Source organism: Mus musculus, chromosome 10 (assembly GCF_000001635.26).
Source record: "Mus musculus strain C57BL/6J chromosome 10, GRCm38.p6 C57BL/6J".
NCBI lineage: Eukaryota > Metazoa > Chordata > Mammalia > Rodentia > Muridae > Mus > Mus musculus.
The window spans coordinates 26,475,543-26,503,067 of record NC_000076.6 but is presented as its reverse complement, the minus strand read 5'-3'; the positions used below and the strand labels follow the sequence as shown (position 1 = coordinate 26,503,067).

The 27,525-nt window shown below is 39.1% G+C and overlaps 1 long non-coding RNA gene across 6 annotated transcripts in view; it reads right to left on the bottom strand.

The window, feature by feature from the left end:
* Positions 1 to 755: 755 nt before the first annotated feature.
* The window catches only part of Gm30034, a 67,451-nt gene continuing 40,681 nt past the window's right edge, over positions 756 to 27,525 (bottom strand). For 4 of the 6 annotated variants that reach the window (XR_871557.3, XR_871559.3, XR_871560.2 and 1 more), the window contains 3 exons: positions 8,148 to 8,231; positions 4,321 to 4,442; positions 756 to 2,335 (listed from right to left, as the gene is read on the bottom strand). This is a non-coding gene — a long non-coding RNA (predicted gene, 30034). Of the gene's footprint in view, positions 2,443 to 4,320; positions 4,443 to 8,147; positions 8,232 to 8,471; positions 8,715 to 27,525 lie in introns of those variants that run through there. The other 2 variants (XR_380224.3, XR_871558.3) reach the window with 2 other exon arrangements.

Below are 27,525 nucleotides of genomic sequence, written 5' to 3'. Positions count from 1 at the left end.
TCAAGCTCTGGGTTCAAGTGAGAGACTCCACCTCAATATAAAAGCTGAAGAACAAGTGAAAACAGCATCTGATATCAACCTCTGGTCTCCACACACATGGTCTCCACACATGTGCATACAAGCACACATATGTGAGCCCCCCTGTGCACATGTACACAAACATATATGAAAAAACAATTGCTTTACTATTGAAATAATGAAAATGGCAATTAATTTAGGCACAATCAAGACAATCAGTGATTTGCTAAGTTACTTCATATCAAGTATATTTTAAAAATTTAAAATGTATATCAGATTTTATTAGCAACTGCCATCACAAGTAAATATTTGATATTTTCTCAACTATCTTTACAGCATCTTTGAACCTAAGAATGCTGTTTTTCTCCTTTTAGTTGATAATGTAGTCAAATATATTACTGGATTTTTAAATGAAACATTCTTACACTTCTATTGTGAACCTGCCTTAATCTAAATCAATTATTATTTAAAATATGATCAATCTTACTTGCTAGCTTTTAGACTTTTACAGACCAATTATGGTAATAAGGTTTATTTGATGGTTTCTGGTTTTATGGTAACTCTGTCAAGTTTTATAATGTCTTTCTTCATAGTATAGTTCTTTGAAAAGATTTTTGAAACGACCCTTATTCATGATCTAGGATAGTTTAATTGGCATTTAAGGTCCCTATTCATTAATGTTCCAGAATATATAATTATAAAATACCTGGCTTTTCTATAATTTTAGGGAGGCGTGTAATAAAACAGCTTTTTGTGAAATTTCTCTATTTGCTGCTGCTGTGTTTTTGTTTGAGATAGTGTCTTAATCTGTGGTCCTGGCTACACAAGAACTTACTATGTAAGTCAGGCCAACATCAACCCTAGAATCTTTCTGTATGTTACCAAACAGTAAGACTATATGTAAGGGCCACCATGCCCGTGGGATTTGTACTATTTTTATTTACATTTTCTACTTCTGAGATAGTTTGGTAGTTACAGTTTCCTGTAAAATCCTGCATGTACCACAATGCTCTTCTATTGGGAATTGGTCTGGTGCTGCTATGCATTCAAGTGCTAAATTCTGGACCCCAAGATCTGGTCGCTCTCAGATCTTTATTTGGCTTTCCTATTGCCTGTTCTATATCCTGGTGCACTTAGAATCTTTATCCTTTGAATCAGATAACTATAATTCTTACTAATTTGACAATTTTCTCAACAAAAAGTCACCTTTAGACACATGTAAGAGTCACCTATAATCATTTATATCTTCAGATAAATGAATTCCAGATTTTTCTTTCTGATGCTGGGTTTTAACAAGGACAATGGAGTTAAGAAATCCCTTGAGTCCTGGAGAAGGAGCTGAAGGTGATGTGTGGGATGGGGTTAGGGGGTATGGGAGATGGTCAGAGCCCTTATTCTCACAAACATAATATGTTCCCATAACAACCATAGAAACAAACCACATTAAAATTTGTTGAAAAAGTGTTAAAAGACAAGAGATTCCGCTATGCAGATTAAAAAGCATATATCTGTTCTTCCCAACAATAGAAATAGAAAGTGGACTGTCCCCAGAGGGAAGCTGCTAACTAGCCAGTCCAGTTCCCAGGGAAGGGGTTCTATTCACCCACATTCTCACAAGAAGGAAGAGAGGGGAGGATCAGGCAGTGTCCTTGACAGTCCAGTGCCCACTGCAGCCGAGTGATTCTGCCTACACTGTGCTCTCCTTGCTTCCTAGAGACACAAACCTCCCTTCTGATTTTAAGGTTCTTCTGTAAACCTGTCTCTACTCACTCCTTCAGAGCCCTGTTTATTAGACTTCCTTCCAGGTCTATCTTCTCCTGCCCAACTACAGACAAGTGTTTCTGATTATTAATTCAGAATCCGTCTTACATTTCCTCACCTTTTTTAGGGACTCTTTCCAGGTCTAGGACTTGATCATTCCATGAGCTAGTTGCTGTGTTCCCATCAGCCCACTGGAGTCCAGTTGTGTTAGCTGCTGCAAAACAAACAACTTGAAAAACCTCACAGGCGTTAACGCAGTAAAGGTTTATTTCCTATTCACTCCGCAGCTTAGTACACAATAAAGGTTTAGTCCCTCTTCACAGCACAGTTTAAGACACAATAAAGATGCGGTTCCCGTTTGTATCATAGCTTAATACACTATAAAGGTTCGTTCGCTTTCCTGTCAGAGTCGCACGTGGGCTGTGTGGTGGGATGGAACAGAGTCAGAATTTTCCTTTTAGTTTCTGAATCGTCTGGGCTCTGTGCAGTTCCAGTTCCATCATCTCTGAGTCTCACAGTCTCCACTGCACTGTCAGATGAGTCAGATATCTCCAGCCTGCAGATGAGCAAGCGCGGTGATGAATGGCAGGCTTTCAGAGCTGAAGGCAGCACAAGGACACATGCATCCCACACACCTTCCTCTGGTGGAAACCATGGCTGTCCCTAAGTGTAAGAGACATTGGGAAATGCAGTCCAGCTTTGTGCCCAAGCACAGGGATACTGTTTTAGTGGAAACACTGCATATATGGTCATAGCCAGCCTCTCTCTGCCTGCCCACGCTGCACACAGTTAATGGATGTGTGCTCAGTCATTGAACATTTACTAAACACCATGATGTGTCAGCCACTGCCCTGTGCTCCATGGATGTTAATAAGTATCTTGCCTATATAGCCTTTCAAACTGTATATGTATGCGTGTGTGTATGTGTGGTAGTTTGAATAGGTATAGTCCCCACTTGAAGGCTTGAGTTTTCAAAACCTAGCTTAATACGGGTTCTAAAACGCTTTGATCCCTCCTTATAGCCCACTGTCCAAAGGTAGGAGAAAAAAGATGTTAAATAGGACAACGGGATGTGGACGTGTTTAGAAGTAGTTCTTTGGCGTAATTCCCACTTACATTTGTCAGAATACCTGCAGCCTAGTTCAGTAGTGTCAGGAAACCAAAAACAAATCATCAGCAGCAGGGCACAATCCAGCAGAAACAGCCAGGCCTCCGCTGAATAAGCACAAGAGACCGGAACTAGCAGGGACACCAGAAGAAGTCCTCTGCTGTGCCTCTCTCAATGAAGCAAAGACACAAGAAACCTTGTAAGACTAGCTCTGTAAGTGTCCCATCACAGTCTGTTGAGACCTACTCATACTCTCTCAACATCCCAAGTTCTCTCATGGGTCTTGCTTCAGCAAAACATACCTGAGTCTGCATCACAGGACTCAGCAAACAATTTCCACTTCACCACAAACACTCATGTGTTTGAATGTGAGTCCACGTGAGCAGCATTATCAGGAGCTGGAGGTATGGCCCTCTTGGAGTAGGTGTGGTTTTGGTAGAGGAAGTGTATCACTATGGAGTCAGGCTTTAAGGTCTAACTAAACCTCTGAAACTGTAAGCAAACCCCAATTAAATATTTTCCCTTATGAGAGTTGCCTTGGTCATGGTGTCTCGTCACAGCAGTAGAAATCCTGAGATGGTATACACATATAAAAAATATTTTTCTACGGAAATAAGGAAAAGTTCTACTTTTGGTTTTTATTGTTGCGATCAACACCATGATTGAAAGCAAGTTGTAGCGGGCGAGGATTCCTGTCATCTTACAGCTGACAGTCCACCATGAAGGGAAGTCAAGTTAGGAACATGGAGGCAGGAACTAAAGCAGAGACCACAGAACACTACTAACTGGCTTGCTCTACGTGCTTGCTTGGCTTAATTTCTTATACATCCCAGAACCACCTGCCTAGAGACTGCACCTCCCATAGTGGGCCAGACCCTCCCATACCAATCATTAATCAAGAAAGTATCCCCACAGACTTGCCTACAGGACAACACAATGCAAGCATTTTTCCAGTTGAGGTTCCCTCTTCTCAGTTTACTCACACTGTATCATGTTTTCTCTCTCTCTCTCTCTCTCTCTCTCTCTCTCTCTCTCTCTCTCTCACACACACACACACACACACATCCCTATAGAGTATAGACCTAAATCAAGAAAATTAAATCTAACTGTGAGAAAATGAATAAACGTACATTTTGATTCTTTAAAAAGACAAAGAGAATTCATATAATCTTAGCCAAACTGCTCAGTGAAGAAAGAGATGGGTAGCTGTGGGGATTGGAGATGTCCAAGTATCGCTGTATAGCCTGCAGATGTTTAGGTGATGGGATATTATAATCAATCCTTGCCAGTAAATTCAACAGTTCACACGAAATGGACCAATCAGTCAGAGAAAAGAAAAAACTTTCCCCCAAATGACACAGTGCAAAGTAGATTGTTTAAAAAACTATTAGGAAATAATGCCAGCAAGCATGAGTATAGGATTGTAGTGCTACCTGAAGAGTTGAATAGACTTCCATCTGTTAGAAATGTATTTATTATCAGGAAACGGCCTAGTCTCACGGACATCCAAATGTTTCGGGGAGGAATGCTTGCTCTCATGTGACCCATGGACAAACTGAAAGGAAAGGAAACACTTTTCAAGAACACCATTGAGAAAAAAAAGTGACACATGATATCATAACCATGCAAGGCCAGCATGTAGCATGTGGAAGAAGGCATCTAGTGAGTTGTAGGCAAGCCTGGGCTACAGTATGACCTTGTCTTGAAAATCAAAAATTAAAGAGAAGACAGAAGGACATTAAAAGCAGAATGAAGGCAAGATTATAAAAAGAGAGAGAGGAAGAAAATACAGATTAATATTCCTAAGTACATCAATGCCACGCACGTTCTTTAACAAATACTATAATTTAAGTAAGTTCTCCATTATGTATTAAAAGTGAGACTATGACTAAGTTAATCCAAGTAGTACAAGAAATGAGACAGGAAACTCAAACCAAAGCCACTGAGCAAACCAAGACCATGAAGTAACTTGATATAAATAAATCCAAATGCAAATAATTATAAATGGACTACAAGTGCAAGAGAACATAAATGCACTAAAAGTTTTAAAGACCAGACTATCAGAGTAGATTACAAAATAACGTTCACCACCTTGTAGCATTTATTGTCTATAACAAAGCAGAAAGGTTGAAAGAACTGGAGCAAAATTACCCATGCAGATAAAAGGGACTGCATTGGTATGACAGATATTAAAGCAAAAGGCATTGGAGGAATTTATAACAAGGAACCTTTGACAATTCTAAATATTCCATGCATGTGATGATATGCATCCCGAGCATGTTAGGCAAAAATTAATAAAGTGTCCACAGAGAAATTAAAAAAAAAATCCTGGATAATTGCTTCGTTTTCTTTTTTTAAAACATTGATGCTATTAATGAGTCTGTTAACTTGTTGGTTTTAAATCCTTTTAGAACAATCATGGACAATGCTTATTTAATATAGCCATGGTCAGGAGCCTGCATTCCCCTCTGAGAAGGACCTGCGAGAGTACTGTCTTGGTAAAAGAACCCTTCCATTGGGTCTTGGTCTGGTTGCCATATTTTCCTAAGACTTTTCTTCTTTGGCCACTAGATTGCCCTGAAATTGTCTGAAGTCTTGAGCCTGCGAAGCAAGCAGTGGTGTAACCTCATTCAAACGCATCAAGGAGCGACACGGTCAAGGAAGTGAACTTTGTAGAAGTTGTCTCGTTATTATAAGTTTTAACATTTTTCTTTGTTTTCATTTTGGGGCTTCATCTTTTGTTTTGTAAAGCATGTTCTTACACAGCCAGATCTAGCTTCAAACTCCCTGCAGATGACGGTGAATGGCCTTGAACTCCTGATCTGCCTGCTGCACTTCCCAAGGGCTGAGATTATGGGTGTGAACTATCACCCTGGCTCACTTTTAATCTTTTTATTATTCTTTCTATATTTGCTTTGCTGCTATTGGTTTTGTTTGACAGCAAAATGCATATGAGATAGAATTTCCAAGACAAGCAGAGAACTATAAACCGTAAAAAACCCTTCTTCCCTGACCTGCCTTTAGTCTTTTTTTTTTTTTTTTTTTTTGGTCACAGTAACAGAAAGATAATTGATATCTAGCTAAATGTCTCTATTTTGTCCTAGAAAATTTGCTACTGTGAATTAGTTAGACTCTCAGGGTATTTATTTGTATTTTATAAAACACATGTACTCTCAAATTTTATATATATATATATATATATATATATATATATATATATATATACATATATATGGATATTGTATATAAATATTTAATTTGCTTGTTTTAGTACTTTCCATAGTATCCTATTATATATATATATATATATATATATATATATATATGCATGTGTGTATATATATATTTTAAAATATATAAAATATAGTTTTATATATTTCCCTGCAATGTATATAGTTTCCCTGCAATGTGTTCTTTATTCTTAACATTATTTTCTGAGAACTCCCTCATACTATTTATATAACTCAAAGTAACTCTGCTGCTTTATCTGTATTTAAACTACTAAATCTGTAGTTTATTGAATGAATTTATCACTGTGTATAGATCCACCACTGATATCCATTTAGGCTATTTCTGCATTTCCTCCTTCGGACAATGTGACTCCAAACACTCTTGCAGATGACTCAACAGCATGAGTGGGTACAATGTCATCGCCCTGGGAGTGGATGCAAGGGCCAGACAGTTTGGGTTCTTTGACTTCAGCACATGCATGCTGCCTGCCTGATTCAAGAGGAATCGTCCCAGTTTGCAGTCTCATAAGCAAGCTGGAAGCGTAACTCTTAGTTCATGTCCTTTCCAAAACATGACATTATGCTATACCATTGTTTGCTATTCGCATAAATTCAAAATGGAATCTTGTTGTGGTTTTAATTTGCATTTCTCTGGTTTTTAAATATAAATAAGCATGTGCAAGAACACACGCCAGCAAGAACACACGTGGACAACCGGATCCTTCTGCAACAATGCTTTATTACACTAGCTTCAGCATGAAGAGGAAGACCCAGAGCCCAGAAGTGGTGCTGCTTATATAGGCCTAGGAATGACATGTCGATACCTGATTGGTTATGCTACCAGTACCTCATTAATATGCATCAGGCCAGGCAGTGAGTCGGCAAAAAACTCTTATGCACGTGCGCACATTGGTTGTTTACCCAAACTTATGCTTGGTGGCCAGCAGAAGCCAGCACCACTCTGCAACGGCACATGTGGCTTCCCGTGTGTGTGTGTGTGTGTGTGTGTGTGTGTGTGTGTGTGTGTGTGTGTTGCTCAGTGGCAGAGGATTTGCCTAGTCACTTAGGACCCTGGATTTGATCCCTGGTTTCAGAAGGATTGGAACACACAAGAGTCAATATATTTTAGATGTGAAAAATAACTTGTATTTTTGTTTTATGTAAGCTGCCCAATTCTGATTTTAACTTTGTTTGTTTGTTTGTTTGTTTGTTTGTTTGTTTTGGAGGGAGAATTAATGACTTGACAGTTCATATGTTGTTTTTACCACAGCTTCTCCAGATTTCCAGGTTTCTTTCTCTTTATTTATAGTAACTATAAAATAAATATTTAGATCGAACTCCGTGTAACACTCCAAGCTTCTGCTGCACTCATGTCCATACAGACATGAACATTTACATACATGCTACACAGGACATTTTGCCATGTTCTAACTTATAAACCAGGAATGATGCTATTAGAATTATTTTCTTTTTAAGTTTTCATTTAACAATAACTTATGAGAGTACTTCCAAGTCAAATTGTTAATTCCAGTCAATTCTTCCAGTGATACTTAAAGGTTTTGTTGCACTTGAAACATTTTGCTAAGTAAAAGCCTGCCATAGAAGCTTTAAGAGAAACAGCAAAAGAAAATTGCATGAAACAATAATTAATAATAATAATAATAATAAAGGACTTGAAGGTAATATTATGAGATTCATGGCAACAACAACAACAACCCAAAAACCTTTCTTGGTGGAAATGTGGCTGTTGTTATATATTCTATACAGTGGGCATAGATGCTAGTTCAGTTTGTACAGTGAGTTCAGATCCCCCAGTACCCATGCCTTAAAGAGAAAAGAAAAGAAAAGAAAAGAAAAGAAAAGAAAAGAAAAGAAAAGAAAAGAACAAAGGAAGGAAGGGAGGGAGGAAGGGAGGGAGGGAGAGAGAGAGAGAGAGAGAGAGAGAGAGAGAGAGAGAGAGAGAGAGAAAGAGGGAAAGGAAGAGAAAAAGAAACAAAAACAAAAACAGATTTGGTATATTTTGTACACACCTGCCATCCCCTCTCCGATGGATCTCTGAGAATCCCTAGCCAGGAAGTCTAGACGAATCAGCAAACTCTGTTTAGTGACACATCCTATTCCAAAAAATAAATGGGGATGATTAAGGTAGAATCCCCGAGTTGACCCCTGGCTTCCACATGCATACCCAGACACTTGTTCAAACACACCCACACACATCTACCCATGGGGGCGGGGTGGGGGTGCGGGTAGAGGGAGATGACGAAGAAAATGCGCTTCCAGACCAAAGAGACAGGAAGTACATTGTACTCCTGGTTCAGTAGCAGACCTCCGGGTGGACTTTGAATAGTAATTACTTGTCTGGACTCTGGTTATCTCTTCTGTGAAATGGAGGCCAGAGCACAACTGTGCATTCCTGCGCAGATCAAACAGTTCTTAATCAACTGAAGACTAATCCAAAGTTTGCCAAAGTTTAACATTCACCAGCTGACATGGCGCCACCATGTGGCAGTAGCAGGAACAGTTTCGAATACATTTGTCCCTTCCGCCTTTAAGACTGATTTCCATTTAAGGAGTTAACATAATTTCAAAGTACATAAAGTGAGAATTCATTGATCTACTTACTTTTCATCATTTCACATTTACATAAAATTTGAGGAATCACTCCACAGATAGGAAATTTTTAAAATCTAACATTGGTTATCACATGTGACAAAACAGGAAAATTATAATAATGAGATTGTACCATAAACGTCCATTAAAAAAAAAAAAGAAAAAAGAAAAAAAAGGTACAGCAGATTTATAAGCAACATGGCTAGAAAACTTCAAAATGTCTCAAGTTCTTAAAATTGGGGTTGAGCAGGTGGGTAGTGGAGCAGCTCTGGGTAAAAGTTCACAGCATACAAGGAGAGAAATAGCAGCGGTTGCTGGCAGTATTACTGCCTATTGCTCAGATGATGTAGGACCTAACATGAGCTAGAAAGCATGCTATATCTAACTCAGTAACCAGATAGTGAACAGAAGCAAATTATAATGCCAGTTTTATTATTGTAGTGTTTATGTTCCTCTTATCACTTATCGAATAGAATTGCAGTACTGGAGAGATGGCTCAGTGGTTAAGAGTGCTTGCTGCTCTTATAAAGATCCTGGGTTCAATTCCTAGCACTCACACGGTGGTGGCTCACAACTGTTCTGACCTCGGAGGCACCAGGCACATACATGGTAACCATACATACCCAACGGGCAAAACATTCATACTCATAAAATAAATAGATCTAATTTTTTAAATTAAAAAAGTAATCGTATCAACTTTTACTGATTTTAGATATCTCATTTTTTCTTTTAAATTAAAGTCTAATGTAAATAGCTTTATATTCACAAAAATAAATTCAAAGAAGAAAGTTTCCATGTACCCTAATACCCAAACTCCTATGTTAGAATCTAAGGTCCCTGAAGCCTAATTATCACAATTAAAAAGCAAATATTGGTTCTTTATTAGCAATTAAAGTACATCTCCTATTCAGCTCTCTGACTTTTCCTCCTATTTCCTTCCGATGGTCCTTCTCAAGACAACATCTCAGTCCCAGTGTCTCACCCTCCTCGTGCCTGTTTCTTGGGCTTTCCTCATGGTTGAAGACTTCAGCGTTTCTGCAGGGAACTGGTGCGGTATTTGTCTGGCAGCACCTCAGTTTGGTTTGTCTGATGTCAGTCTCTCCACAAGACACCAAGTATTTCTAAAATCAACAAGTCTTGCCACAGGAGATCACCCTGGCCATCTAAAGACGGTGCCCTGGCGAGGCTTCTTGCAACCTACCTTGTCTTCCCCTGCACATGCGCATTTATTCAAATGCAAAGCCCACACTGAAGTGTGGTCCCTGGAGGACCACAGAACTTAAAACTGAGGCGTTTCTAGAGGAGCCAGCCACATCCCCCACGTCCATCGACTTATGTGTTTAGCTATTTATATCACGGGGATAATGGGTATTTATTTTTATATTTTGGATAACCCAATATAACATTTTTTGTTGTTGTTATCTTGAGTCTCATTGTTCCAATTCTGGCACTGAAAGCTCCTTCGGGCTGCCTTCTGCGTCTCTGAAATGTTTCCATTACTCTGTACACATTTGCTTCCGCCGTGTAACCACCCGTTCTTAAGCTGAACCCCCCTTTCTTTTTATTGAAGAATGGATCAGAAACTAAGATCTGGCTCCTAGTTATAGATAATATAAAGAGAAATTTGTTTATTTTTAACTCTTCTTCCTCTTCAGACCATCTTAAAATTGAAACTTAAAAAAAAAAAAAGCTTTGAGATTTTAAGAAATAATCCAGTTAACACGAGGTTCTTCACCCTTACTAACTGCTGTCTTGACTATCATCACTGTTAGCATGTCTGTTTCTCTGTGGGTAACGTGTTTCCGGTCCAAACATGATTTCAAGATGAAAGCATCCTAGAGGGGGGGGGGACCCTATAAATTATTTCTGTGCCTTTTCCCACATCGTTCTTTCTCACTAAATCAGCAGCCAGCAGATCTCCCATAAGTGACTACAGAGCCCGTGTGTGGAGAGATACAGGTGTTTCCCTTTAGGCTCCTTACTGGAGCACCAATGTGCCAGAATTGCCAGACTGCACTTTGATTGAAAGCAGCACCCACCACGTGTCGCGCCCCTCTCGGCATTCCCAGGACTTTCCGCGATCCAGGGGTTTCCTGAAAGCTTGCTAGATGAATTATAAGCTCCTAGAAATGTTCTGGAGCAGACCTCTGGAATTCAAACATGTCTTAACATGTCTCTCCTCTGTTCCCGATGTTCTCAGCACATTTCAGGGAAGGATTTAGTGCTAATAAAGGAAAGAATAGAGATCACTGCTGCGTTATTTTTCTGTTTCTAATACTGTCTTATCACGAGTCATGGTAAGTGAATTATAATGCTAAGCTCCTTTTCCACTAGTGCACTAAGGCCCAAGCACTCCTTTTAGGGACGCTTGTAATGGAAACCAGATTTCTGTCTATCTTGTTCAATAAGATATTCCTCTATTGGATGGCATTGAGTTCAGTTAGAAGAAAATATTTTCATGAAAAATAAGGCTCTAATGATACACTGTTTCATCCTAAGACCTCAATGCATTATACCTTCTAAACTCCTGGGCTGAGGCAAAACAGCGGACAGACAAATTACTCACTTGCCTTTGAGTCTGTGGAAAATGTGTGCATTTCTATATTCTATCTTCCTTTCTGTCTTCCAGCTCCCTATTTAAAAGATTCTCTTGTGTGATCTATTTTAATTTTACTCTAGATTCAGTGCATTTTTATATATATATATATAAAAGGAAATCCATTTACGGTCAACAAGCAGCCTGTGTGGAAGTATTTTTGAAGCAATACTCACGGCTTCACTACAGACGCCTCCGTCCTCCATCCACTTACACACTGGTCTGCCAATCAAATCTCTGTGCCTATTGCTATCTGAGAACACAGAGTAAGAGGAAAAATGTGCTCCTTCAGCAATTAGCAAGATGGAGCGAGGGGGGAATCAAACAACATATAACAGCAGGGTGGTCCTGGCTGGGCAATGGAGAGTACCATACCTGGATATGGCCTGATGCCTGGTTTTGCAAAAGGCTGCATATCCCAGCCTGGAAGCACAGGGCTGCCCTTGAGAACCTGACAGACAGAATGGCTGAGAACTGAGGTTGATCCAACACTGCCCCTAGGAACAAGTTTGGTTGTGTTTTTTTTTTTTTTTTTTTTTTGTGTGGGGTTTTGTTGTCTGTTTTTGAGACAAGGTCTCACTACACTGTAATGATCTAGCTGCCCTCAAACTCCAAGAGATCTGCTTGCCTCTGCCTCCTGAGATCTGAGCTTACAGACATATGCCACTGCAACAGACACATTTTGCCTTCTTAAGTAACCTTATTCCTCAAAGATCTACCTGAGCATGGAAACAGATGATGTAGGGTCTTTGGGAGTCCTTAATTCATAGCTCCTCCTCCTCCACAACTCATCCCAACTTGGACCCAGATACCAATTCTATATCATTCACCATCACCCCCTTGACTCTCATTTCCAACTTGCAGATGAGAAAACAAGCAGAAAACGTAAACAATTTAGTTAGAACAGGTAGACCCAAGCATCCACAGCTGGAGTCCTCTCCACTATATGTTACCTGCTCAACCTTAATGAGAGGAGTAGAGAGCAACTGAAGAAGCTGTGTTCCTACAGGGCTCCATGAGAAATGAGCAAGTAGAAACAGGAAAGAGCCAACAGTGACCAAGGGTCAGGGAGAGGAAACTGGAGGCAGAGGCAGGGAGAACTTTGTGAGTTCAAGACCAGTCTGGTCTACAGAGTAAGTTCCGGACAGCTAGGGCTACTCAGGGTACCCTGTCTTAAAACAAGAAACAACAACAAGAAGAAAAAAGAAAGAAAAAGAAAAGAGTAAGAGAGAAATGTGTGAATCACAGTCTGCACATTCTTTATGGAAACAATTCAACCAAGTGGATGCGGGCATGCGGCTTAGGAGAGTTTGATATAGAGGATATTTCATAAAACAACTGTTTGGTTTGTTGTGGATTTGGGATGCCGGAACTTTTCTCTGCTCCCAGAAACACACAATTTATGTTTCTCATTTCATCTAGTATGTTTTGTGTGTTTGTATACGTATATTACTTTATAAAGTGAAACAGGACATTTTCTCATAATTTTATGGAATGTCTTCCCTCTGAAGAAATAATAGCCCTGTCTCCCAAAATCTTCACTGAGAAAATATTTTACAATAGTAATAAAGCAAAATAGAAATGCCCATCGTTTAATTGGGGATTTTTGTGTCCTGTTCTATTTCTTGGGTTTTCACCTAAGGAACAGAGAGAAGTTTATTTAGCCCATTCTAGATGGAAGCTAATTCTCAGAGATGAGCAGACATTTCGGTTAGAATGACTCGTGACCTTTTCTGAAATGAACAAATATGAGAGACATAAAATTGGGGCAATTGTGTTTCTGCAAGAGGCTTCAGCCTAGTTCTCCTGTGACCTCTGAACTCTATCAAGTTTCTGTGTCCTATCAGCGGAGGTGAATGTATGTGTTTTCCCAAGGTTGGAGTAAACTTCTGTATCTCCCCACTACCTTCTGAAAGTATTCCCCATGATAAGAATTTATCCAAACAGCTCATCAAAATGTCCCTGTCTAGGAAAAACACTGTGCCAAAATGATTATTTCAGTCTAGGAAGTCAAAACAGCTGCATCCCGGCAGCTTCTCAAAAGAGTGGCTTCAAAATGACTGTCAAAACAGCATCATCAGAGTGGGATGAGCCCAAACCCTACGGGAGATGATTTTCCCACAACTCTAGGCATAATGGGATCAGGATCTGGTAGCAGATTCTCAGCACAAAGTCCTTTGGGCCTTCAACATATCTGTATCAAGATGATTTCGCCACTTCTGTCAGAAAAAGATGGAGAGAAGAGAAGAAAGCTTCCTATTGAAGCATGGAAAGATGGAGGCTGTGGAGAAGGGGCTAAAGGAAGATGGTTGTTGTAGGCAGAAAGAGGAAAAAAGACACAAGAACAAGATCCTCTGTCAGATGATGGTCGTAACCAATCCGAGCTTCTGACCCTTGACAGCCATTATTTAGAACCTGCTAGACACATCCTCATCTTTGAAGAGGACGTAGCTGATACTCAGCTAACTCAAACTTTCTTCCTCTCAACAAAGAAAACAAATAAATGCATGCCTATCCCAATTTCAAAACTAGTTTGATTTTAGAATTACCCGGCTTTTCTCTCCACACACACACACACACACACACACACACACACACCCTTTTTCTCTTTGAGAAATGAGACTCAAAGGCTTAGGCATGTCAGGCAAATATTCTATCACTGAGCTAATGTCCCTCCCCCAGTCTCTAGTTTATCAGTTAGTTTACTTTGCATTAGAATATTTTTTCTACTTATTTTTAATAACTTGAATCTAAATTAAATACAGATAAACTGGTTTGTTTTAAAACATGCAATTATATTAGACATTCAAATACACAAGAAAATGCTGACCAACTATTAAGCCTTTGCTTGATATACAATAACTTTCTGAAAAGAAAATATCAGTAATTACTCAATTTTCATAATAATACTTTGTGCTCTACAGAATTGGAAAGTGTTCTGAATCATCTGAAATCCTGAATGTCAATATTCTTAAAAGGAAGAAAAACAAATTTTATATTAGGATTAACCACAGATTATTTTTCTCTAAGGTTACTATTAACCTGGCTGTTGTCATGGTAACAAGACATCTAGGAGCATATAAAGCAGATAATGTTTAATATTTAAATCATACCTCATAAATAAAAACTTATTTGTAGTTGTTTGAAACTTACACATTAATCCTGTTGAGGTGCACAAACCTCCTTAGGAATGAATCACATTTTTAAAATTTACATGTTAGCTTTCATGGCAAATTTCTGACACAAAATCTTCTTTCTTTTTAAAAATTGAAATCTATATCAAAAGAAGAGTTCTCAAAACCCTGAGGTGAGCTGGGTGTGCTGGTCTGGTGCATGCGCTGAGTTGTAACACGCAAGAGGCAGAGGCAGGTGCATCTCTGTAAACTCAAGGCCAGTTCTAGCTACATAGTCAGAGCCTGTCTCAGGCGCAAACTCCAGGATGGGTACCACTGTGTTTGTTTAAAATCTCTTAAAACAAGGTTTATATCAGAATGCAGTTTCACATGATCCTCTTACACGTCACACTTTAACATTTTATGAGGTCTATAATGACCTCAGGGGTACCCCATCCTTTCCACACAAGTCATCTTTGTCCATGTTTGCCACAATAAGTCTCATGAATACACTTGTCAAATCACACTCCATCAGCTCAAAAACTAATGACTGGAATGATGTTAAATGTCTTAATGCCATTTTACCATAACTCTACTAATATTGTCAATATGCTTCTGAAATTGATTGAGAATATTTTACACAAGTTCTTGTGAAAACAGGTTTATGTCACTAAACAGCAATTCATAGTTCTTGGAGGAACACAACCCTAAGCAACTGATTTCTGAAAGGGAACGTGGTAGGGAGAGGAAAATTGCCTTGTATTTGAGCACATAGTAATTTTCTAAGAATACAGCTTGAAATTTTAAATGTTGTTCATTAATTTGGCAAATGAGAAGAAAAGACAGACAGACAGTGCTCTACACCTGGCCCATTCTTTGTTATTAAATATATTTCTATTTCTTTTTTGCTTCGAAATTGTGTCAGATATATCAGACACATAAAGACTATATCCACCCTATCACGGTCCATTACACAACATTGGAGCCAGAAAATCTGACAAACCCAGTTTACTAGAACAATGTCCTCATGGTCAGACTAGTAAAGGGGGCCACTTCCTCTGGGTTGCAAATATTGCAGGAAAGGTAATTATATTGGTTTAGAGAAGAGCTTACGCCAAGAGGACAAACTTGGCCAAGGTACAAGAGCTAGCAAGGGGTGTAGAAAGAATTAGGAAGTCAGGAAGTCTCTCCTTTCCCAGAAGCCTCAGCTTATGAGCTCTACACCAAAGGACCTGTGCTTCCTCCTCTGCTGCGAGAGATTTCTTACTGTTCAGCTCTCATGGTAAGAGAAGATGGCGGCCCACAGCCCCAGGCTCACAGGAAGGTACTCAAAAGCATACATTGAATTGGATACGCAACTCCTTCTCTTTTACTAATCGCCTGGCTTGACCCAGGTGTCCATTGGCAACGAGCAGAGTGCAGTCACCTTGTAAAACTCTACATGTTCTGATTTTCCACTGGACCAGGTGAAGCTTGGGAGTGCTGTCGACTGCAGTCAAGTGACGTCAGGTTCTGAGTTCATAGAAAGTGTAACTTTCACGGTCCTCTTCTTGTTTTCAAAATGTATGGGTGGTACACAAGTGCCTTTTCCTGGTTCCCATATTGTACATTTCTAGGCCTTTTTCCTTGAGGGAATCTTTCTGTAAGTATTATTCCACAGTTGGTTTTCCTTTTGTTACCTAACCATATGTCTTATAGGTTAGGGTTATACATTTTTAATGAATTCATTTTCAAAGATAGATAAACAATATACACATGCGTTTTTACAGTGAGAAAAGTTCAGCAATGCATATCAATGGGTAGAAAAGTTGATATTCTGATGGCATAACTTCTGAGTTGTCATATATGTCTAGGATCTTGGTTCTGAGAATTCAGCAGCCCACATCAATGCAGAAGTGTTTATTTATTATTGATTTAAGCTTATTTAAAATGCATATACAGAATATAAACATAAAATCACCCTTCAGCCACCTATCCTAATCCAACTTGCTTCTCCAAAATTACAGTTAATAATTTGCTGTGCTTCCTTCTGAACTGTTTTCTGTGTATTTGCATATAAAAGTATATAATTTGGAATATTTTTAATAACTGGGACTCAAAGTATAGAGATTAGGCAGAACTGATTTTTTTTAAGTGTATAGATGTGTGTTACAGATGGTCACACATCACTATATACAGACTTAGCAAGTTTTGCATACAATTCTATATTCAGACATACTGTAATTTAGCTGTTCCTTTATTAGTGAATAGTTAAGGTCTTCCTTTGCTTTTCAACATTAAAAATAAGGTGATAGGACTGGGTTTAGGTCAGAGAAAGATACTGAAATGTCTATCTCACAGGAAGCTCTGGATTTTGTCTGTGATGGTTTTAATAGACTGTCAACTCCACAGGGTCTGGAAGCACCTCTGGACCTGTCTCTAAGGGATCATATACTTAGGTTCATTGGAGTGGGACCCACTTTGGGGCTGCATTGGATAAGAAGAGGGCTGGCTACCTGCCACTTTCTCTAGGCCACACTCCATGCCTACCAACACGTATTCCCACCCGATCCACTGCACCTTCCAACTGTGAGACGCAACAAGCCCTTTCTTTCCTAAATTGCTTTGTTTAGGTTCTCCGTCATAGCAACACAACAAGGAACTAGTACACCATCTAAAAAGAAAGCAGATTAAAATGAATATACTTCTGTATACTTCTTCATGTTCTCATGTAAGTATGTCTTTCTTCCCAAAAAGTTATGCAAATAATACAGAAAGATCCTCCAGAAAAAAAGCTGGAATTACTTGATTCCTTCCAGTAGCTTAAAAGAATGCTGATTTTCACCAAATTTTGTAACTACTTGACATCTGCAATTCATTTCTGCATTAGCCTACTCATAGCACTGCACAAAGCAATCTCGTCCTCTTGCTCTATAATTTGTTTCCTGTTTACCTGGGAGAACTGGGGTCTCCGGGCATGCTTACTGGCCACAGTTCACTCTCCTTTGAATGTGTTCTTTTTCATCTCTTGCTTTTACGCTATTAAAAAAGTCTATAGAAACAATCTACTAATCTGTCATATATTTTACAAACATTAGTAATTCCCATTTTAACTTTGTTTGTTATTTGTACCAGTGAATTATGATTGTTGTTGTTGCTGCTGTTGCTGTTGCTGATGCTGTTGCAGCTTATGCAGTTAGTCACACCCTCTGAAGTTTCAAAATGTCGTGCAATGTTTAGGAGGGTTTTACTAAAACACCACCACCAACACCGAAATGCTCCAGGTCTCACTTTCTGCTTTTCTGGACGCATGGCTCTGCCTTCACCGTGACAACTTTATATTACGTTACATTTGGGGCTGTCGTTTGCTTCCTTGGTGGCTAAAACTCTCTTCTCTTTTAGATAAACACATATCTTCCAACACAGTTCCACAGGGCATCTTCTGTTGATGTGTTTCCAACTTTCCCCCAATCTTCTGTAAGAAACAAATCCTACAGAAAGATTAGAAGACTCGCTTGTAAAACCAGCTGGGTTTGGTGTCTTTCTATGACTGATTTTTTTTTCTACTAAAGTCCAGTTTTTTCTATGGGTTTTGGACTGTTCTGATCTTAAAATTCCTCGTCAGCACAACAGATGTCACAACCTGTCACCTAGATTTTCAAATTTATTTATATTAAAGTATCCCTTTTAATAATTCATTGCTTCTGTTGATGATTTTGTCAAAGATTGGCTGACTGGAAAGAGTCTTCTACTGAAGTGTCTCGATTTTCCTCTCCACCTAGACCCTTTCAAAAATCCCAAGTTTTCCATGTGGAACAGGCAGGGGGCCCTGACCACTATGCTTTACTCTCTGCAGAACGTCAGAGATGGTGACCTCCCTTTTCTTGCAAAACTCAGGAGGGCTTTCATTTGTGGTGGGTCCTACAAGTGCTTTCAGACTATGACTCTTGCTGTTCTCTGCGTCTGTGTTGGGCCAGTAGTGAAGTTGCACTCTCTCTGCTGAACTTTTCCAATGCAGGCAATTCTCAGGGAGGCTCTGGTGTCCTGGGATAGATTATTCCCCCCTTATCCTGGGACACACTGCTAATCCCTGCTGCTCATAATAAATGGAAGGAGACCGGGAACTAAGATGCCCAACCGGCCTAGCTATTTCAAGAATGTGTGGACTCTGAACCTGGATAATCACTGAAATTCCTCCAACACTGCAGTTTTCTCTCACCCTGGTTTTGTTCCAGGTTTGGTGGGACCTTGTTTCTGCATCAAGCCCACACTGCTTCGTTTCTACTTTTCAACCTAGAAACTATCATTTTTGAACCATTGATATAGATTTATTCTTGAGAAACCAATAAGCAAACTGTGTTTGTCACTTCCTTAAGAGATCAGATGGGAGAGAGGAAATGTACACAGCTCACTTTTTGTTGTTGTTGTTGCCACTTTTAGTCACCCCCCCCCTCTCAATTTACATAGTACTACCAAGTAAATGACATGAATAGTCCCAACAAATAAATGACAAATAAAACAAGGATTGAATTAGGCATCCATTTGTAGTATCATTTTGCTGTGTTTTCTTTGTTGCTTCGGTTTTATACCTGTGTGACTATTATATAAGTCAGGAGGAGAACAAGGCCCTGTCCTCATTTCCTCAAACTCAGTAACCATTCAGTAAATATTTTAAATGGATAAACAAATAATCCTTGAATCAAAACCACAATTCACAGAGATAGAAGCAGCACCTCTGAAAGGATTGGTCCTGTTGATTCAGCTACTGATCTGACCAGAGCTTGGACCTTCTCCTGAGAACTCCCTCTCTGGAAACTTCCAGGCTCTTTGCCTTGTTCATGGCTATCCTGTAGTCGTTGCTTGGACAGAAACAAGTTGACAGGAAGTGAACATTATTTGGCATGGGCAGAGATTGTCACACTAACAACCTAAAATAAATATCGCTTCCTATATGAGCACTCTAGAATCTGAGCTAAATAGCTCACCCCTCAACTGCTATTATAAGTGTCTCTAATTAGAGTGACAAACCAGAGCCTCTGTGACTATACCATAAATTTGACTGGCACTTCTGGCTTTTAATAACTTTGCAATAGAAAATATGGAAATTTACTTATAATTTATAATTATAATATATATCGCCTATACATGGGTGGGAATGGATATGACATCGTACACAGGTGTGTAAGGCTTATTTACTTTCCTCAAAATTTAACATCTGGTTCAAGAGAACTGTCTATTGCCAAGCTACTGGCTTCCTACAATAGGATTGTTTATTCCCGAGAAAGGCCTTTTTCTGTTTTGTTCCAACAACGTAATAACCATCAGTCCTTGAACCTAATAGGTAAATTGTGGTGTGCATGGAGAACTTCCCAAAATACAACTTGGTATTAAGCCTTTTGTTCACCATGTCTTAGCAAACATGATGTTTTTTTCTGCAGCTGATTATGTGTTTTTCTCTTGTGTTGACAACAGACTGGGCTTCTCCTAAACATTAGTTTCCTTACGTTTTTAATAAACTACGTAAACTTGCAACTTGGAAGTTTGCTTTAAACCTGTTTTTATTGATTAAATCAACATTGAGCAGTTCCCACAAAAAGTGTTTACTGAAACATTTCATATGATTTAGATAATTCTTGCAGAATTGTCTTAGCAATAAAATTTTATTCAAATATGCAGCCATTTTCTCTTACTACTACAAGGAATCTAGAATGTTTACAGGCTGTAGATTCTTAGAAAATTTAATCTGCCCACCTTAGGTAAAGTCAACATTAATCAATAAAATCTTTAAAAAATAATTTGAAAATTTGCGTTAGTAGTTTTCACTTAGAATGCTTATCTCTTAAGCTGCTTAAGATTTAACCTGCTAGACAGGCGGTGGTGACGCACGCCTTTAATCCCAGCACTCGGGAGGTAGAGGCAGGTGGATTTCTGAGTTTGAGGCCAGCCTGGTCTACAAAGTGAGTTCCAAGACAGCCAGGGCTACACAGAGAAACCCTGTCTCGAAAACAAAACAAAAAGATTTAACCTGCTTACCCAAGAAACAAGATGATAGAAACTGGGAAAGACTTCAGCATCTCAGGGCTGGTGCTGGTTGGGGGTAGCATGTGACAGTCTCAAAGCACCTATGTCTAGGAATTCTTTGAAGTCTTTCAGTTCATTGTTTGCGCAAGGCTTTTTAAATCTGTTTTCTCACCCATGAGCATAAGAAAAAAATTTTTTCTTAACTAAGTCAAGTCAGTTTTGTCAGGCATATCTACCAAGGCACCTAAATCTATTCTTTATCATTTGGAATAGTGGTTCTTTCTACTCCTAGACACAGTTCAGGGGATGCGTGTGGCCTTCACGTCTTACATTGACATTCTTCTGATTGGTAATTTGTCAACTTGGATGAGCAACATGGTTCAGTTGTGTAACCAGTCATCAATTTAAATGTTTCCATGAAGGTATATATATTTTTATTTAGATTTTTCATCTTTATTGATGCAAATATTATTGTCCACAGTACTAGATTTCATACTCACAATTTTATTTAAGTATGTCCTATACTCAAAGCATACTCAATAGCCCTCATCTCTTTCTTTGGTCCTCTCACCCACTAGTCTTCTCCTGTTCCCCTCTATTTTCATGCCATACACATATATGATTTTATGTCTCTCTAAAGAATTCTAGGATCTGTATACAATAAGGGAAACATGTAATATCTGTCTTTCAGTGCCTGAGTTATTGTTTAACACAATAGTTTCCAGCGATCTATATTACAATGAAGGACAAGGAAAATGACAAAGATTTCATGCTTTCTTCTCATGTAGAATCTATGCTTATATTTATACCTATGGAAATGTGTGTGTACATTTACATACATATGTAGGACAAGAAAGTAGAAAGAGGAATATCAAAAGGGAGGAAGGCATCTTTCATGATGGGAAGAAAGGGTAATAATAAGAGTTTTATATGTGATCAATATTTGTTTTTAAATTTTTATGTAATTATAATTATGCCAATGGATATTTTGCCTGCATGCATGTTCATGTACCCTATACATGCCTGCTACCCATGGAGACCAGAAGAAAGCATCAGATCCCTTGGATCGGAGTTAGACATAGTTGTGAGCTACTGTGTGACTGCTAACATAGTTGTGAGCTACTGTGTGACTGCTAGGAATGCAACCTGGGTCCTCTGGAAGAGCAGGGGGAACTTTTCAATCACACAGGGCTCCTCTCCAGCCCTGTGTGATTGAAATTTAGGATGGTGGACTTTGTACAAGGCCAGCTACCCCACAGAATGAGAGAAAGCCTTACCCAATTAGCTGAAACCTTAAGGACAAAGGTAAGACTTCCTAAGAAGAAAACAATTGTCCCTCAAGATAAACCCTGTTTAATAAATGTCTCCTTAAGATAGCCACTGATCCTGGGCTAAGTACAATTCTGGACTACTCTCCTGCTCCGGACTACTTAGCCACTTTAATGCTTGCTTTTGTCCACAAAGCAGGATCCTACTACATCCTGATGCCACATAGTGTCAAGAATACTACTACTCTGTGACACACTGAGTTTCACTGTTGTAATACTTTTTCAGACTCTGGAAATCCAACTCTGCTCAGTACAATGTCAAACACCCAGGACCACCATCCTCTTTGAGCACTAAACCCCACCCCTTCCATTCATCTCTCTCTCTCCCCTCTCTCCCCTCTCCCCTTTTTCTCCCCTCTCTTTCCCTCTCTCCCCTCTTTCCTCTCTGTCCCCTCTCTCCTCTTTCTCCCCTTCCTCTCCTTCTATCCCCTCTTTCCTTCTCTCCCCTCTCTTTCCCTCTCTCTCTTTTCCTCTCCCTCTCCCTTTCCCCCTCACCCTCTTCTTCCCCCTCCCCCCACCTCTTTCTATGGTTTCTTTAGACCAGGGTGGCCTCAAACTCACAGACATCCACCTGCCTCTGTCTCCTGAGTGCTGGGGTTAAAGGCATATGCCACCACTGCACATGGCTCTTTGATCTCCATTCTACTTCTTGGGCAAACTGTACTTCCTATCAAAGATCTGGGTGAGGGCCACACTGAAGGCAGCTTTCAAAAGACATAGAAAGCAAAGCATCTATGTCTTTGTACAGCAAACTGACATTACAGAAGCTTTACATTGAATATTTGGAAATTGCCCTTTTCATTTTTTTGATTATCCTGCATTAGTGAAAAGTGATACTGAAAGGAAATAAAACTTGAGACCTGTGATTCATGTAATGTATGTCAAATAGCCCAAAGAGTTGTTTGTGAGCTTTGAAACCTGGGGCTGAGAACATAGCAGAACAGACCAGGACATGCCCGGGCAGGCCCGTGGCCTCCCTATCTCCCACCCCTCTGACCTAAGTTAAATGTTAACAGGCTGCTGATGTTTAAATGGACCAATCATGTGAAACCGCACTAATTCCTTCCCCAGCCCCACTCCTTTTCTATAGAAACCCCTAGCTTCCAAGCCTCATGGTCGAATCCACTGCCTCCTGTGTGATCGACCCGGAGCTCTGCCATTAAAATACCTCGTGTTGTTACATCAAGGTGTTGTGTTCTGTTCATGATTCTTGGGTGCACGCCGAATCGGGAGTCGAGTGGGGGTTTCCCCACTAGGTTCTTTCAATACTGAATAAACTTAATAAAATGTGCTTTGTGTATGAAGATCCAAGACCTAGGGAAATTGAACAGCCCTTCAAGATTTCGGAAACACTTAACTTTTAAGATGATGCTATGTAGTAACAGCACTTCTTTCCCTCACCCTTTACCTTTCATATGCATGGATTCACTTGGAGCCTCTGGTGTTGAACTAGAAGGACTACTTATAAGACATGGAAGATTGGAACACAGTTCTCAAGAGGATTCCAGTAGCCATGGGTACTGAAAGCCATAGCTTCCTCCAAATGATTTATCCACAGCTTTTAAAAGAAGAGGGTTCCTTCTCAAACATACAACTTAGTGCAAGCTTGAAATTCCATGAGTACTCCCTACAATCCAGGCTTAGAAAATTCTAGATGGCTTAACTATGCTCTCTCCTTTTTTGAGGAACAGTTTCTTTATCTTGTTCTTGTTCCAGGTTTAGCAGCTCAGCAGAGGGATGCTGCCCGATGGGGCTGCAGGCTGTGGCAGTGCATTGCAGACTTTTCTTATCGATTTCATAGGCTCATTATGTAAGCTTATATCTAGTGCTGATACAGGAGGAAAAAAAAAACTGGCTGACTTGTGACTTCTCTCCTGTTACACTAAGTTGTCTAAACATACTCAGACATTCAACAGTACATGAGTAGCCAGCCATTTAGCCTTTCAGCCAAGAAGGCTGTGGCTGGTGTCTGCTTGGGAAAATATCTGCTTTTGATCAAAATAAAATTCAATCTGTAAACCAATAAAGTTCATGGCTTATAGCAAGCCTCGGCTCCTATAATCATAATAAAACTGTCATCTTTGTGTATCACTAGCTCCCCACCTCACTCCTCATTTCTTCAATAATTCTCACTCTAGCTCTCATTATTTGTCTACTTTTATAGGAAATGGTTTCTATATTTCCAGTGTGTGTGTGTGGTTTTTTGTTTGTGTGTGTGTTTGTTTTAGTGATCTTACTACAGGGTTTATAATATAATGTTCTTGAACCTTATTTTCATGACTCAAAGAGAAGTATGTGCTGTAGAATGTAGATAGTCAGGCCACAGAACAGAGCATTATTTTCACTCAAACTATATCCCTCTGGCCAAGCACCAATAAATACATTTGACAAGCATGGAAAGCTCCAAGTTTCTCCAAAATCTATTGCAGCCGGATTAGTATCTGGGACCACTGCCTCGAAGCCGGTCATCACAGTTAATGTAAGCAGGTTTTCATGAACTCTAAACTCTGACTGACTACAATCTGTTTGTCAACTACATGTAAACTAACTTTTTTTTCTATGTGCCTTAATTTCCTTGCCTGTTAATTGAAAATCTAAGGAGGAAAGCTACATCACAGAACGAATAGATTTTGGTAAATCCATGTGTATTCCTATAGAATGGCACTTGGCACTTGTTCTGCAAATACTGACCTGGGATCAACAGTTATTAGCCAGGATTTTTAACTATCTTGTTTTCTTGAAGCCTAAAGTGATGTTTATAAGGAAAAAAAAAGTACAGTTGTTTCTTGGTCTCCACAAGGGATGTGTTCTGCACCCAGTTCAATGTAAATGCTATGTGAATGTTGCTGTATTATGTTGCTAAGGGAATAGCAATGAGGAAAAGTCTAGACAGACTGTACAGGCTCATTTCCTTCCACATTTTAAAAAACCTGAGCTTGGCTGTTATCCCAGAGGCAGAACCTATTGATACAGAAGATTGTGTGTCATATGTTTCTGAGATAGACACTGACAAAGACCAAAGGCTACCCCGTCAACCTCCTGGGTAAAAGCAATGCACTCATTCTAGAAGATAGCCTTTTCCTTGGGACTTGGGTGTGTGAGATCCACTGGAAGCAAATGGTATTTGCTATTGTTGGTGGTAATAGTGTGGTTTAGTTTCCAGAAAAGTTTTGGTGCATAGCCCAGAGTATTCTTGAATTTTCTCCAGCTTCCTAGATACTAGGATTGTAGGTGTGTGCCATCACCAAGAGGTCTCTGAGATCACCATAGTCTTGAGTATTTGCCAGACCACCCGAGTTCCTGTTTTCATATGGTTTAGAAAGACAAAGAAGAGTCAATGGAAATAATAGCCTGGGAGGCAGAGGCAGGAGTCTTACTTCTAGATTCTATTTAGCTTCGTAAAAATGAAAATCTTCAAAATTTAATTTTACTATCTAGAGGTTGCATGTGACTTAAGAAATAAGCTATTTTGGAAATAATTCTGTTGAAGAACTAATTCATAACATATAGTTTTAAGTCATGGATGCAGGAAGTGTTAAATGTAGAAACAAAACAATGTATGTAGTGGTGTAAAGCAAGGCTGAGTATCTGATATTGGAACAAGAAACATCATAGGAACCATTTCAAAGCAGGAGAAACTGGTGGATCAGAAAGTGAACAGACAGCTTTCAGAAGAAGTACAAATAACCCAGAAATATATGAAAAAATGTTCTCTATCCTTAGCCATCAGGAGAGTGAAAAATCAAACATCCATTAAGATCTAACCTCACCCCAATGAAAATGGAATCATCGAGTAAACAATGACATGTTCTAGAGAGAAGGTGGGGAAATAGGAATCCTAACTTTACTAAATAACAAGGACACAAATCAGTGCAAAGGGCCCTAAAAAAATCAAAAGACAATAAGCCAACTATTCCATTTCTCTGTGTAGTACCATGTAATCTAGTCAATATAGCACAGAAAACCATGATGATTTTATTATTTTGCTTTCTGCAACCTAAGGTATAGGCAGTTGTGAGCACACGAGGATCCTGGGAATCAAACCCGAACACTCTGCAAGAATAACAAGTAGTCTTAACTACCGAGTCAACTTCCTCCCCAGTCGCAATGATACTAATCATAATAGCAAATGAACTTCTCGAATGCAGTGTATAGATTTTTAAAAACTAACACATGAGAATGGAAGGTGGCCTGTTTGGGACTAGGAAGGGGAGCACTGTATGGGAGGCAAAGATAAAAGGAAAATGGGGATGAGAAATGATCTGCATTACACATAATACACATATGTTTATGTGCACATGTACTATTACACACAATACACACATATCCATATGTGTATATATCATTACACACAGTACATGTGTGTAGAAATGTCACAATGAAATTCATTGTTTTTGCAGTGAATACATGGTAATGACTTCTTAACTTCTATGAGTAAGTACTTGAGCAAATGTAAATAATGCAATACTACTAATAACAACAGAGACGTATGCATACAGTACAAATAATTCTTAAGAGCCAATTAAAATGGTGAAAGCATTACTATTAAAATTAATGAAAGAACCCACAAGTATGAATCATATTGAGATCTGGATTTCAGGAGAGAGACTATTATAAAATAATTGTGGGCTGGCAACATGGTTCAATAGGTAAAGACACTTGCTGAGCAACCATGGCAATCTTAGATCAATCCCTGGAACCAGTATACAGTTAGCAGGAGAGAACTGACCTCTCAAAATTAATAAATATTTAAATAAATGATTAGAAGAAAACAAATGGGAACTCTAATACTTGATACCTTATAACAAAAAGAAATATATTTCTCAAGAATCCACATCTGATTGAATGCATTTGAAAGAGTCCTTTAAAAAATAGGGTGGTCTTTTTACAGTGTTTAGGGTCAAATGCAGGGCCTCAAGCATGGTATGCAAGCATTCTACTACTGACCTACATCCCCAGCTCTAAGGATACCTTCTGAGACATTTGTAGATGAAAAGATACAATATCAAGGATTTGTTTCGCAATTACACAGGAGTAGGATGGACGGATTCAGGGTATAATTATGTGACGAAATGCTGTCCGTGAATGTGAATATTTGGTTAATATTTGAAATTTCAATATGGAAAAGACAGAGCATATTACTTTGTGGGGCAGAGAATTCATGTCTCAAAGCAGTGGCACGTGGCTGTGAATGTTCTACACTCCTTGTGGGTAGAAAGATGATCTCTTGTGTGGTAACAGAAAGCAATGTGGTTCTGGAGGGGCTCTCTGGGCCACCTCTGCTGCTAACTTTTATGAGCTAGATAAAGCATGCAGTTGCGACTGATTGTTCTAACACACATGATAAAATTTTATGCACCATCGTTGCTGGCTTAAATTTTAAAACATTGTCTCAAATGTTTTGAAGAATAAAAATAAGTTACCTTTAATAAAATAGAAAGTGAACCTAACTATTAGTTATCAGGAAGAAATACTCAAGCTCATTTTTACCAGAAGAAATACAAATTTAGACACAGTAATACGTTAAGAATTTTTTTCTAACAAAATGCACAAAATATTAAAGCACTGTAATGATCAGTGTGGCTAACGTGGTGAATTAGACTTTTCCACACACTGCAGGAAGGAAAAATTATTTCAAGCTATCCAGAAGGCAATGTGGTATAGAAATTAAGATAAAGTAATAGCAGTCCTAGGTATTTATTCTGTAGCAGTAACCAGAGAGAAAGAGGAGATTCTTATTATTAAAGAATGTTCTTGCAAT